The sequence below is a fragment of the Lepus europaeus genome, chromosome 12 (genome assembly GCF_033115175.1).
Source record: "Lepus europaeus isolate LE1 chromosome 12, mLepTim1.pri, whole genome shotgun sequence".
NCBI lineage: Eukaryota > Metazoa > Chordata > Mammalia > Lagomorpha > Leporidae > Lepus > Lepus europaeus.
In genome coordinates, this window is record NC_084838.1 from 45,129,659 (window position 1) to 45,143,985 (window position 14,327).

General features: G+C 38.9%; 2 pseudogenes; both read right to left on the reverse strand.

The window, feature by feature from the left end:
• Positions 1 to 1,336: 1,336 nt before the first annotated feature.
• Positions 1,337 to 2,844, reverse strand: LOC133770990 (non-POU domain-containing octamer-binding protein-like; annotated as a pseudogene).
• Positions 2,845 to 8,803: 5,959 nt separating this feature from the next.
• Positions 8,804 to 9,199, reverse strand: LOC133771252 (small ribosomal subunit protein uS8-like; annotated as a pseudogene).
• Between the last annotated feature and the right edge of the window lie 5,128 nt (positions 9,200 to 14,327).

Genomic DNA, 14,327 nt, shown 5'->3' on the forward strand with positions numbered 1-14,327 from the left:
CCCCTTTGGAAGTGGGTTAAAAGCCGGACATGGTGTAGCCTGGTGGCTCTTCCCTGGCCTCTTGCTAGGAAGAGGCTGGCTGTAGCCCTGCGCCTCCAGGGCTCATGGCCTTCGGGCCATGTGCTCTAGGCGTCCTGGCCTAGATGCTCATCCACGTGGCAGGTTCCTGGTGCTTGGTATGAACCCCTATTTACCTCTCTCTCTCTTAAATAAAAGCTCTCACTTTCCTATGCATCTTTCTCACTAAATAAAAGCTTAAAACGTAACATGCTGTCTCGTTTATCTGTGCCGGTATTTAGAATTCTTCTCTAAATACTAGGCAAGAACCCTGTTGGGCTTATTAATATTGGGGATTTAGTAATAAGCCCATGGTGAAATTGTAAGGCACCCCAAATTCCAGTAGCACATGTGGCACCCCGGATAGCATTTCTAGGGAACTTTAAGGGGCCACATTTCAGTGTGAATTTTAAGGGGTCTTCTCCGATTTCAGATTTGGACCATATGTAAGACCCACATGCTTGGATATACCACTCATTTTCAGATTAACAAAGTGTTGATTTTATCTAAAAAATTTTTGGCTTAATATCTATTTTGGTAAGTTGATGCTACATTACTGTCTGTTCCTCTGAAAAACTCCAAATTTAAAAATCTTATCAAGGACAAATAAAACTTTGTATATCAATAAAAAAAGATTTACAGCATAACTATTTAAGATTGGCAAAACTAAAAGCTACTGTCAGATCTTCAGCATGTAGCATTCCTCTTCCCAGGATTATAAAAGGGCTATCTTGAAAAGCTGTGAACAGGAACATCACGTACAAAAATGGACAGTTCTTGGGTTGTTCTTACCTAAGAAAAATATAGAGAAAAGTTAACAATGAGCTTTTAAAAGATAAAATGACAATCTCTAAGCAACAATGCCTTTTTCAGAAAATCAAAATATATGGAATATAGCAAAACTGTGAATGTGCTGTTACCTCTATGGAATTCTCAGCTGAGAGAAGAGCAATGGGTCATGCTTGGCACCTCTGGGTTTGGGGGTTAAAGGATAAAAAAGCAAATAAAGCAAAATTGACAAAAATAGGATGATCAAGATTGAAGGGGTCTAACTAGATCCATTTTGCTATGGTTCCACCAGGACCTTAACTATCACATTTGGGACTTCAGGAATGCAGCAAACAGAACTGATTAGTTAAACTATATACTATTCAGAACTGATCTATTATATACTATACCTCCCTGGTCCACTTCCTCTAACAAACTCCCTTGAACAGTAGTCAGGGAAGACCTAATTATTGAGAAAAATCTCTAATGCTTTTCCACGATACCATTCTGATTAATCCAAAAAGTTCCTTCTTTTAAAGGCCTTTTGGGAAACTAGATTTATCTGCATCTCTTCCTCACTGAGCCTGCATACCTCCTCCTGCCTGAGCTCCAATTGCTTTTGCACCTCTTTGTTATCTAGCTCTTCCATTCTCCAAAGTTCTTGATGTTTCATCAAATTAAGCTTTATTTACTTGACCTTGTTCTCATGGTGAGCAGCCTCCATATCCATCTTCAGCTTTTCAGGAGCTTCCTTGACTTTGAGGTCCACTTGGTCTGGCTGCTGCTTCTCCATGTCAACGAGCACCTTCTACTGCATGGCACATCCATACTAACAGAAGCCATGCTGTGCAGACCTGGGTGCTGCTCTCACTCTTTGTGAAACTCTTGGTTCTTTACAACAAGATTCCGTGGAAGTCCCTCTTCATCATCTCACTGGCCCAAGGTCACAGGCTAAGAATAAATGCTTACCAGGAAACAGTCTTCATTGTATCTGTCCAGAGCCTTCCAAGCAGCTGGCTTCTCTGAGAACTCAACAATGTCTTTTCCCAATAACCTCATCCTTCTCCACTAAGCCAAATACGGAAAAGGCCTCTTCCAGCATAGGCCATGCACTGAGGAAGGTTTCAGACTGTTAAGGGTTGCACTATGGCAGGTAAAGTGCACACACAAACACAGCTGATATACTAGAGTGACACATTGTCCAGCTCCAATTTGGCAATCTCTGCTATCATTGTGGTTTCTAAGTGGATAAACCCAAAGTCCTTACACTTTTGAATTATGACTTTGCCGGGCTTTCCAAATTTCTCGGAACATTCATTTCCTTAATGATGTCTGCAAGAGGACTGCCCACCAAAGACTGCTGTGATGGGAGAAAGTCTATCCTGATTTCCTAAACTTCTTTGAGGTAGATAGTCAAGCCTTCATTTTGACTGCTGACCTATTTATCATTTGCAGGTATTAGTGGATATAGTGGCTGGGGCACTGCTAGGGAATGATGCTTCTTTGGAGTATGTTCCTGCTGACCCAAGTTAAGGGTTTATTTGGCCTGCATTTTTACACTGTTAACTTTGATCAAAGACAGCCAAAGCCCACCCAGTCCTTTCCAACCTTGACTTCTCCTCTACTGAGTAGCAGATGCAATCCATCTCAATCCATTTAGAAATGTTCATGGTCTTCAAAATGTGTGCATGTTCTTGTGTATGTATGCTGAGTGAGGGAGGTCTGAGGAGGAAGAGTGGGCACGCCAGCTGGGCAAGAAGACAGGACAGGGGGTGGGACTGCTTGGGAAGCAGCGCTTGTGCTTGTTCCAGATAGATGAGTGTAGGCCTCAAATGAATACCATTTGAATCTGGGAAATGCCACAGCTGCTGCCATTTGAGTGAGCCAGTGTGGCAGCTGCTGCAAAAACAGTCTAGAAGGACAACTTTCTCACTGCTAATAACCAGTACAAAGGACTTTTTTAGGAGGAATCATGACAACACTCAGGATAACACAAAGTCCAAGGATTTCTATGCCCATGACGACTGTGTTCTTTCAGTGGTTATGGCTTCTTCATTCCCTCCGCAGCTTTGTATGATGAAGAACTAAGAATTTTCCAGAGAAATTAGCTTCACGGTCCTTCAGCATCACAGGTTTCTGGGTTTTGTGATGCTTGTATTAGTCATCACCTCTTAAAATTGCAATTGGTTTCCCAAATCTTACAAAATATTGGCTTTCACATCTAATTTTAGTCAGCTACTTAAAGAGTACCCCTCAAACTGTAATACTGTTCTGTTTAAAGAGATATAAGAAAGATAAAGTAACCTTTCTTTGAAAAATCTATCTGAATTGATGTTACTGTTTCCCCTATTTCTTGTGTTCTGTCTCTTACCTGAGACACTATGCACTATGCCACCCCAGCCATAAGTCTTGTTTGAGGGAGGTAAATTAATATTTTGTGTTAGGTTCAGTCATAAGAACTCCATACCAAACTGGTCAAGCCAGTGTTGAGATTTACTCACACAACCACTGCTAGAGTAGTTGCTCAGATTTTACCTGCTTGTAAATCCTTAATGATTGATTTTTTTTAAGCTTTAAGTCTTTTGCTGTGTCCTAGGGTTTCCTGAAAGATCCTTCCAGTGGTAAAAATGTACTTTCATGCATGTCTAAAGAAACCAACCTCTGCTTCAGGGAATTTGTTCCCCTGGAACACTGCAAAAGTGTATCCAATTATATGAATGCTCCAGCCCTCCAAGATAGGCAAAGGAATAAATATGGAAACTACTGCATTCTTGTCTGTCAGAAACACTGAGTTTTCTAAAAGGACACAGGCCAAACTCCTCAGATTAATCCAGATAATCAGAAAGACATTGGCCTGGACTGTAAAGCCTTGGTTCCTGGTGGAATTTACAAAATTGTGCTGTAGTGTGTAAGGAATATAGTTCCTATAAATGCCATTAGTAAAACTGGTTTGGGGGGTGTTCACTGGTTAAACTGGATGTTTTTCTTGAAGGTAAATGGGAGAGAATTATTTCTGATTTTACTATGAGTGACTATGACACTGTTTAGAAATAGATTGTTAATTTTTATCATATAAGTTGGTAAAAGGTATAAAAGATCATGTTACTCTGCGCTGACTGGCAATTGGAGGCAAATTTGGAAAGACAATATTGATATTTCATGGAAAGTCTTTTGTGTATCAACCTCAGTCCTATTTCCATTTCTTTCTTCCTTTACCTCTTATTTCTTCTCTATTTACAATGGTGTCAATTTTTGTAAGCTACAATAAAATCCATTATAGGATAAACAAAGAAATAAGTAAATCTACTTACATTACAGTGTAAAAATTAAAGTATAACAGGAAAAGAGCTCTATAAAACCCTGAGGTAGATAAAAAAGGACAAAGATCCACATGAGACAAGGCCAAATAGAAAGGGAGTGACATAAGTACTTTGTCTTAAAGATTTATTTATACTGGGACCTGCTCTGTGACATAGAAGGTTAAGCCTCCACCTGCAGTGGCTGGCATCCCATATGGGTGCTTGTTCGAGTCCTGGCAGCTTCTCTTCCAATTCAGCTCTCTGCTGTGGCCTGGGAAAACATTAGAAGATGGCCCAAGTGCTTAGGCTCCTGCCCTCATGTGGGAAACTCAGAAGAAGCTTCTGGCTCTTGGCTCCAGATTGGTCTAGCTCTGGCCATGGCAACCATTTGGAAAGTGAACCAGCAGATGGAAGACCTTCCCCCTGTCTCTCCCTCTGTCTATGACTTTGCCTCTCAAATAAATAAATAATTTACTTATACAGCAATTTACAAATCTTAACTCCTTGTCCATAATTTAAAAATGTACTAGATGTATAACATAGGTGAAGAAACAGATATGCACATTAAAAATACATGACTAAAATGCCAGATCAAATCCAAAATATTTTAACTAGGTTAATATGTTACTCTGGAAAGAAAAGTTATGTTGATATAATGAACTGTTTTTCTAATAAGGGTGTCTGAATTTCTCTTTATTTGATTAATTTTTGTAATATCTATTAACATATACATATGAGACAGCATGTGATTAAATAATATCTAGACCATATATTGTAACCAGATGAATTTTCAATGATATATCAGTTAGTATTATGCATTACAGCAGATTCTGGAAACAGGTGGTCCATGTTCAAATCTTTGCTCTAAACGTATTAGCTGGATGATCATTGGTACAGTACTAAGCCTCTGTGACTCAGTATCCTCATCTATGAAGTGAAAATTAAATTAGAGAATTGCTTCATAAAGCTGGTGTGACTATTAAATGACTTATTGGATGTAAATCACTTTAAAACGTTCAGAACATGGTTGAAAGTGCCAAATAAGTGTCAAGTCTTATTAGCATACAATGGAAAAAATAATGGTGATTGTAGATATAAGCAATGATTCTCAATTCTGTGTGTATGTTACAGATGTTCTCAGCCAGGTGGATAAAGTTTAGGACTTTTTCATAAGGAAATATAAATAAGAGAAATTATATTAATAAAAATATTCACATATAGTTTTTCATATAATTTAAACATTCATGAACTCTTGAAGTTTACTTGTGGATTACAGGTTATAAACTTCTAATTTGAATAATATTCTTCAAAAGCTACATTATAAAAGGTAAAAGAGACAAAACCACATTTTATTAACATATATATGGTGGGATATTATGAAAAATAGTTCACATGTTTTCCAAGATAAATATTTTTCTTGAAACGTTTTAAAATAGAAATCTGGAAATTTTTGTAATTGATGTCTTCATTAAAAATTTTTTCTCAAAACTTGTTAGTTGCTAAATTCCTGGTACTTAGTTTTATTTCGGAAAAGAACAGAATGACAAAACAGGACAAAAATAATGCACAAGTCCTATTCCTCTAAACACCCAACATCTGCCAAAGTAAGCAACAGGAATATTGGGATTTTGCCAGTATTAAATTATGTATAATGGCACACAAGTCTCTGTAAGAAGCCCTCAATATTTACATAGAAATTTTAATATATCAATATTACATTGAAGAACAATTTTCATTTCTTTTCCCAGAAAGATAATAATTAAGTTTAATTTAAATATTGATATCATGTGAAAAAATAACAGCTACTATTCCATTACTTAAAATCTCAAGATGTGATTTGGTTACAATTCAAAACACACATTAAATTTGTGCCTTGAATTGAACTATGTTTTTGCACATGATATGAGTTCTGGAAAGAACAGTACAGTTTTCAATTTGTTTTTAAAGTTGAAAATTCCTAATATAAATTAAAAGGAAAGTAGAAAAACTAGTGTTTTTTTAATGAGACACCAAAATATCTTCTGTAGAGAAAAAAACCTCTTAGTACCTGAGAGTGAAATGCTGATTATGAATTTTTTGATGTCCAGGACTTTGACACATTTAGCTTTGATAATTTTCTGAAATAGAAAATACCAAGTTAGTGCAGTAAAAACAGTTTAAGATTCATAAAGCAAGTGATGCTTATTTTTTTATGTATCCATTCTGTTTACCTCATCATCCATCTGGAAGCCTTTCTGAACCAGAGTTATAATTTCATCACGTGTCCCAGTGATATCTGAGATGACCCCTTAAAATCTATACAAAAATGTGACCCCTTAAAGTTTCCCAGAAGCACCATCTGGGGTACTACATATGTTACCAGAATTTGGGGTACCATATGATATCACTATATGCTTATTAATAAATCCCCAATATTAATAAGCCTGAGAGGGTTCTTGCTTAATATTTAGAAAAGAATTCTAAATACCAGCATAAATAAACGAGACAGCATGGTACATTTTAAGCTTTATTTAGTGTGAAAAATGCATAGGAGAGAGAGAGGTCTATTTAAGAGAGAGAGGTAATTTTGGGTTCATACTGAGCACCAGGAACCAGCCACATGGAGGAATATCTAGGTCAGGAAGCCTAGGGCGGGTGGCCCGAAAGCCACGAGCCCTGGAGGCACAGGGCTACAGCAAGTCCCCTTCTGGCAAGAGGCCAGGGAAAAGAAGGGCTGGACACACAGTATCCCAGGCTTTTAACCCACTTCCAAAGGGGAGTGGTTAATTAACCTGATTGACTGGTGGGCACCCAGATGTGGCCAGGTAGGGGCATGAGGTCATACAGGGGTATGGCGAAGGTGCAGTCTTCCAGCTCACAGACCTAATCAATTTTAGCCTGTATGCCTGCCACAAGCATTTCTCCCAATTTTACCTTGTTCAGGAAAACCCTGTTACAAGTGATGGCATACAGGATGGCATAGAGTATATTATTACCTCAGTTCCTTGTTTCACATCGAAGAAGAATTTCCAAGCAGACAAACAGAGAGATTTAAAAGCAAGATTTACTAGAATCAAAGACCTCCAGCCAGAGCAGCATGGAGAGGGCCTCCCAGAGAGGGGAGGGGGGAAAAAAAAAAACACAGCATCTGTTGGTACTAGGGTTTTTTTTTTTTTTAATTTATTTATTTGACAGAGTTGTAGACAGTGAGAGAGAGAGAGAGAAAGGTCTTCCTTCCTTTGGTTCACTCCCCAAATGGCCGCTACTCCTCACAACTCCACATTCCCAATCATCTCTTAGTTATCAAAATACACATTTTCTTCAATATTTAGATGAACAAATTCTGGTAAAACTGCTGTAAGTGGTAGTTTTATTAACCACCACTCTCATAATAAGCTCACTGAAAGTAATAATAATTTCATATAATAGTAAACTATCTCATAAGACCATTGTTATAGATGAATTACCACAGTTACAACAATGTCTAGAATATGAGACTGTAAACTAACTGAATATTGTATATAATAGATGCTTAAAAGACAAATTGAAAGGTGGCATAATTTAGTTTTTTGTTTTGTTTTCACTTGAAAGGCAGTGAGACAGACAGAGAGAGAGAGATCCTATCATCGAGGTGACTTACAAATGCCAGCAAATGGACAAGGCTAGGCCAGGCAGAAGCCCAGAACCAAGTCCCCAACCTGGATCTCCCATGTGGAGATCTCAACTACTTGTGATATAGGCAGGTAGATAGGTTAAAACTGATTAGATTTGTAAACTGGAGACCATGACCTCCACCACACCCGCTGTGTGATCTCATGTCCCTGCCTGACCCCATCTGTACCCCCACCTGCCAATCAGACTACACAGCCACTGCCCTTTGGAAGTGAATAAAAAGCCTGGAACACAGTGGCCCCACCCTTGTTTCCCTTGCTCCCTTTGTTGCCCTTGTTGCTCTGTGGCTGTGTAGCCTTCACCACCCCACCCCCCTGCTTTCCTGCCTGCATGCTTGCTCCACATGGCTCACGCCTGGCCTGCTCTCTGCTTGGTATGGACCCAATTTAGCTTCTAGACTTCTCTTTCTCCCCTAAGTAAAGCCCTCACTCTCCTGTGCATTTCTCTCGCTAAATAAAATCCTTAAAAACTTACTGTGTTGTCTGGTCTATTTGAGCCAGTATTGAGAATTCTCTGAATACATGGCAAGAGCCCACAGGCTTTATTAATATAGAAAATTATTAATAAGCAGTCTGATAAAACTGGAGCCAACACCCGCTGCATCCAACAGTGTAAATTATCAGGAAACTGGAATCAAAGGTGGAGCCAGGAGCTGGCATTGTGGCATAGCAGGTTAAGTCAAAGTTTTCAAGGCCAGGATCCCATGAGAGAATGCTGCTTTGCATCACAGCTCTGTTTCCAATCCAGCTTCTTGATAAGGCACCTGGGAAGGCAGATGAAGATGCCTCCAAGTACTTGGGACCCTGCACATTTGGGAGACCTGTATGGAGTTTCTGGCTTCTGGTTTCAGCCTGGCTCAGACATCACTGTTGCAGCCATTTGAGGAATGAACCAGAAGATGGAAGATCTCTGAGACACACACACAGTCATTCTCTCTCTCTCTCTGCGTTGTTTTTGTTGTTGTTGTTTGTTTGTTTGTTTTTTGTTTTTGTCCATTGAGCTTTTATTTGTATGCCTGTGTTACATCCCTAGAAAAATAATCCCAGGATTTTCCCTCCTGTTTGTTTTTGTCGTGCTTCTTCATGGTTCATGATGCCAGCTGAGGTTGTCGGTACAATGAAACCAAAGTGGCAGGATGGAAGCAGATTATCCTGCCATTTTTCTAGATCTTTCAATTGCACATCAAATCTGGGGCTGATCACTCCACACTTGTTTAATCTGCCGGTGAGGTTCACAACGATCTTCCCAGCTCTGTGATCATCAATGATTTCAAATTCGCCAATGTAACCATGCTTCATCATCACAGTCAGAAACCTGACGATGACTTTGGAGCACGGCCTGATAAGAACCTGGCGTTTGCCTCTCTTCTAGGCATTGTTGATGCTCTTGAGAGCATTGGCTAGGACGTTCATGCGCACCATCACGGAAGCACGGAAAGATGGCGGAAAGAGGATGGGAGGAGCAAGAGCATGGAATTATGGGTCACTTTGCCTTTCAAATATATAGATTAATCTTCAAAAAAGAAAAAGAAAAAAGCAGAACCAGTATTTGAAGCTACATACTCTATCATGGGTTCCATGTGTCTCAAATGATGTCTACAAAGGCTCTTATTTTCTTTTAAAGATTTTATTTATTTGAAAGGCAAAGAGAAAGAGAGAGAAGGACAGAAACAGAGAGTGAGAGAGATATGTCTTCTATCTGGTAGTTCACTCCTGAAATGGTCACTACAGCTGGGGCTGTGCCAGGCAGAAACTAGTGCCAGGAGCTTCTTCTTAGTCTCCCAAAAGTGTGCAGGAGCCCAAGGACTTGACCCATCCTCTGCTGCTTTCCCAGTTGCATTAGCAGGGAGTTGGATTGTAAGTAGAGCAGCCAGAACTTGACCCAGTGCCCATATGGATGCCAGTAGTGCAAGTGGCAGCTAAACCCATTATGCCACAGCATCAGGCCCAAAAAGGCTCATATTTTAAAAGTAATGGTATAGCCTTTTAGCTCACAACAATTAGACTAACAACAGAATTTCATCACTACTTTACTGAAAATTGCTCCCAATATACCATTTATTCATCTTGATTTTAGTTATCCATAACACCTTAGATATGTGTAAGAAAATAAGTATAATTGCATGCTAATAGTCTAATGTTTCTAGCAGAAGAATATTGAAGAGAAAATTTTTAATTTAAAAATAATTGGCATTTAAACAATCAGTGCCATCTGGCAGTGATATAGGTTGTTTGCAATTTAATAACATCCTTTTGAAGATGGTCAAGAAAAAGCTTAGATATATGATTGCAAGTGATATTTTGTGGAGAAATTACAAACAGCATGCAATTTCCTTTAGGGTACATCTAAACTTTTCCCTTGGTATGTTGCTAATATGCAGTTACATCTGAAAACATGCATCATTAAACAGATCAATAAATATTGAGGGCCTAGCCAGACACTGGGCAAGACAATGGTGGTGAAATGATGAATCAAATAGATTGGTATCCTGTCTCACATGGCACCAAATTATATGTGAATAGTAAACTTGCTGTGCAATTGTTAAATCTGTTGATTTTTCAAGAGGGTAATGCACTACACCAGGTTTTGAGTAGGCATTCCAGGAAAGACAGTTTGCATGATGTACAAGGTGTCAGCCTTTTGAAGGGGATCAATTCTGGAATTGGAAACAGGCTTCAAACTGTAAGGATCTGCAGTAAAAACAAAACAGAGTGTACAGAGAGCACGCTAGCTAAGGTGGGACTGAGACTGTCTGGGAGAATGCTCTGAAAAAGAAGCTGAAGAGGTGGACTAAGTGATCTGATCATAGGGAATCATGGGACATGGTACCAAATTCAGATTTTGTACTAGAACAAAGTCGTTGCAGAACATCATAAGAACCTGGTGTGTTAAGATGCACACTTATGAAATGTCCTGATGTATAAATATTTTATGGATTATAAGAGTATGTTTTATTCATAATCATTATTCATTATAATTAAAAATTATAATCTCTATCAACTATGTGCTAAAAATAGGAGTAGACTGAAGTAGAAGTTATATCACTTACCAAAAGGATTCAAGATTTTCTGATTGCAGAGAGTAGCATTCAAGGTAGCAGTTAAGATGCTCGTGTCCCACTTCAGAGTGCCTGGATTGGATTTCTGGCTCTGACTCCTGTCTCCAGTCTGCTGCCAAGACAGACCCTGGGAAGCAGCTCATAATGATTCCATTGACTAGGTCCCTGCCACTCAAATGGGAAACATGATTTGCATTTCCAGCTACTGGTCAGGTCCCAGCCATTGTGGGCATTTGGCCAGTTAACCAGCCTGAGATGACCATTCTGTCTCTGAACTTAAAAACAATAGCAACAAAAGAAGATTGCTGCTTGAAGAATATGCCTTAGTTTTGGAATATGTCTCTTAGTTAAATAAAGCATTAAAATATTCCCATCAAGTAACTCCAACACACAGAAAACTAAAAGAGTACTAGCACAAATTAGGAGGCAATGAACATAACAGGGTTTAAAAATGGGCAAAGTTGGCCGGTGCCACAGCTCACTTGGCTAATCCTCTGCCTGATGCACCGGCACCCCAGGTTCTAGTCCCGGTTGGGGTTCCGGGTTCTGGCCCGGTTGCTCCTCTTCCAGCTCTCTGCTGTTGCCCGGGAAGGCAGTGGAGGAGGGCTCAAGTGCTTGGGCCCTGCATCCACATGGGAGACCAGGAAGAGGTGCCTGGCTCCTGGCTTCAGATCAGCACAGCATGCCAGCCATGGTGGCCATTTGGGGGGTGAACCAACGGAAGGAAGACCTTTCTCTCTGTCTCTCTCTCTCACTGTCTAATTCTGCCTGTCAAATAAAAAAATGGGCAAAGTCAAGGACAAAAGATATAGTTTTTCATGGGAAAAAGTTCAAAATAAAGATAGTGATAGTGATGCTCAGTGTAAATCTCCACACTTAATCTTAGCCAAAAGGCTGAGAAGTGATGATGTAATTCTTTAATAAATTTTTCTGATTCATCAAAAAAAAAAAAGATCAAGCCCCTCATTTTCTATGCATCCCCCCCTACACACACACAGACTCTTGACAAATTTATTGCAAGAAATAAACATCAAGGCCTGGAAGAATCAGAATCTTAGGATATCTTCTTGCATAACATTATGAAGGAGACCTGAAGGATAACAAAGAAACAGCTTCATAGATAACTGAATCCTCAAACATGTTAAGAAAATAATATTTTAATTTTAGACATTAATTGGAAAAATTAGCATAGTTTTCAGAAGTTACCTAGCTTTATATATGTTTTGTGGAGTTTATTATATTTTCCACCAATTATATGCAGATAGAAAATGTGATCAAGCTTCCAAAGTTGATCTTTGGTTTCTGTCATGTTTCTGTACCAACTGTGCTCAATAAATTTGAAAGAAAAATAGTCTAATTATGATTGCATCAAGTTTTGCGATTCTAGTACATTTTTTAATACAGAGTTTTAATACAGAGTTTTCAAAGGACATTGAAAACATTAATTAACCTTCAAATCACCCAATATTACTACTACACATATTTCGCAGATGGCTAAACCATAGTACTGAGATGTTAAATGATTTTCATAAGGAGTCTGCAATTGGCAAAAATGGAATACAAAAATCTTGTTGCCTGGCTGGCATGGTGGCTCTCTTGGCTAATCCTCTGCCTGAGGTGCTGGCACCCCGGGTTCTAGTCCCGGTTGGGGCACCCCGGGTTCTAGTCCCGGATTCTGTCCCAGTTGCTCCTCTTCCAGTCCAGCTCTCTGCTGTGGCCCGGGAAGGCATTGGAGGATGACCCAGGTCCTTAGGCCCTACACCTGCATAGGAGACCAGGAGGAAGCACCTGGCTCCTGGCTTCGGATTGGCGCAGCGCACTGGCCGCACGGAAAAGGAAGACCTTTCTCTCTGTCTCTCTCTCTCTCACTGTCTAACTCTGCCTGTTAAAAAAAAGTTGCCTGTGCTAACCCTTGTGAAATGGGCATAAAAACAAAAAAGAATTTTATTTTCTTCCATATCTCTATGGAATAACTTAGGAACTTTTTTTATTATTCCTAAGAGAGAACTTGGGGAATAAAATTAATGTAATGTAACATCTATGATAGTAAAGTAAATATAATATGTAATTACTTTACAAATAAATATCAATATAGCATTAGCACACCCAAAACAAAACTATTACAGAAAAATATTAATACTTCATCAACCATTCTGGTTCTAGTTAGAATTGTATTGGTTTTCCACAGAGCTTTCCAAATCAATTTATTATAGTACAGTATTTGGTTTGTTGAACACTTTCCAATGATAAATTCAAAAGTAGCACCTTTATAGAATTCCACACTTTGAAAAAGCATAATATATGCTACACATGTAATGTATTATCCTATTAAAATTACATCAATCTCTTTGAAAATAGAATGTTATTGTAAGCTGTTTAGATCAAAAGTTTATGGAAGATATAAAATACTCTAACAGAAAACATGTAGATACAATGGGCAAATTAACAAAAAGCATACACATTGCCAATAAGCACATGAAAAAAAGGCAACATAAATTTAAGACATAATGAAATATTTTTCATTTAATTTGATGAAATAAACATGTTTTATTATGCACATATAATGCAATACACTTTAACGATAAGAGTTGTATGTGAGGCAACTTAAACACTCCTGGTGTGAGGTGGGTGTTTTGGCATAGTTGTATTCACCACCTGGGCTGCTAGCATCCCACACCAGAGTACCTGGGTTTGAGTCCCAGCTCTGCTCCCAATTCATTTCCTGCCAATGTGTACTCTGGGAGGCAACAGACAACACCTCAAGTGGTTGGGCCTCAGCCACCCATCTAGGATATGCAGATTGAATTACCAGTTCCTGGCACTGGCCTGGCCCATACTTGGTTGCTGTAGGTATTAGAGGAATGAAAAAGCAAATGGGAGATCTCTGTCTCTCTATTGCTGACCCTGTTTCTCTGTGTCTTTTAACTAAAATAAATAAATAAATGAACAAAAATAATGAATAATTAAATATTTCCAAAAATAATGAATAACTGTTTCTGGTGGGAATATAAATTGGTACAATGTCCACTGAGAACAATTTTTCTATATAAATTTTTGAACATTTCCCTATTTTATAAATAGAGTGAAATTTGCATATTTATTTTCACTTAATTGAAAGGCAGAGTTACAGAGAGGTCTTCCATCATCCATCTATTGGTTCACTTCTCAAATGCCCTCAAGAAAGGGCTGGGCCACTCCAATAGGGTCTCCTATGTGGGTACCAGGCCGTCATTCACTGCTTCCCAGGATGTAATACTAGGAAACTGAGAGGAAGCTGGTAAGGGCTCTGTCAATTGACACACGATGCATATCGCCAAGCAGCAGTGTCACCCACTGCACTTCCGCCACTATGGCCACTCCTGAATATGCCTCTTTACCTAGTATTTCCATGTTTAGAAATATCTCCTGAATAATTTATTGTAGTTTTTTGTGAAAAAGGTCTGAAAGAATATTTACTGAAGCTGTTTAGCATAATAAAAATAGGAAGCTAATGA